This window comes from Arachis duranensis, chromosome 9 (assembly GCF_000817695.3).
Source record: "Arachis duranensis cultivar V14167 chromosome 9, aradu.V14167.gnm2.J7QH, whole genome shotgun sequence".
Taxonomy (NCBI): domain Eukaryota; kingdom Viridiplantae; phylum Streptophyta; class Magnoliopsida; order Fabales; family Fabaceae; genus Arachis; species Arachis duranensis.
The window spans coordinates 101364131-101364962 of record NC_029780.3 but is presented as its reverse complement, the minus strand read 5'-3'; the positions used below and the strand labels follow the sequence as shown (position 1 = coordinate 101364962).

The following is an 832-nucleotide window of genomic DNA, read 5'->3' as shown; positions in this document are numbered from 1 at the left end:
CCCTTGCTTCACTCGCAAGTTACCACATCCCCTAACTCCTTCCCTCATAGCTAGGCATATCATAACGATTTAAGATATAAGTGGTGAGATCGGAGGCTTAGAAGTATGAGATTTGGTTTTTAATACTCAAAAATCAACTTTGGGATGAAAACAGGGCCACGCGTACGCGTATTCCACGCGCACGCGTGGATGGCCACAAAACTCATCGGCGCATACGTGCCATTCACGCGGACGCGCGGATTAAAAAAAATAGATAACGACGCGTACGCGTCAGCCACGCGTACGCGTGGGTACACTTGCGCCCCAGGCACAAGACTAGCACAACTCTGGCACAACTCTCGGGAAAATGGCTGGGCAATGGGTGCAGCGCATCGACGCGCATGCGCACACCACGCGCACGCGTGGATGGTGCCTTCTCGAAGAACGACGCGTACGCGCCAAGTGCGCCTACGCGTGGAGGGTCATTCTGCTAAAAAAATTTTCTAAGTTAAAAGCTGCAGAATTCACAGATTCAACCCCCAATCTTCCGACGGACATAACTCTCTCATTTTAAATCGTTTTTCACCCGTTCTTCGAACGACATGGACATCCCGGATCCAATTTCATTTCTAAACAGATTTGGCACAAAACAGAGATCCGTAGTCCAAGTTATGTCCCATCAAAGTATGCCCAAAAATCATGTTTTTCATACAAAACCACAAAGTGCCATTTTCAAAACAAGTCATTTTCAACTCTTTTCAAAATCAACCAAAACATGCCAATTTTTAACCCTTTTTGAAATCAATCAAAATATACCAAGATCAACATCAAGCCTCCTCAACTCATACATTAA

The 832-nt window shown here is 45.7% G+C and overlaps 1 long non-coding RNA gene across 1 annotated transcript in view; it reads right to left on the bottom strand.

Moving 5' to 3' along the window:
- Positions 1-832, bottom strand: part of LOC127741419 (uncharacterized) — a 3766-nt gene that overhangs the window by 1545 nt on the left and 1389 nt on the right. The gene's annotated exons all lie outside the window — the stretch shown is intronic.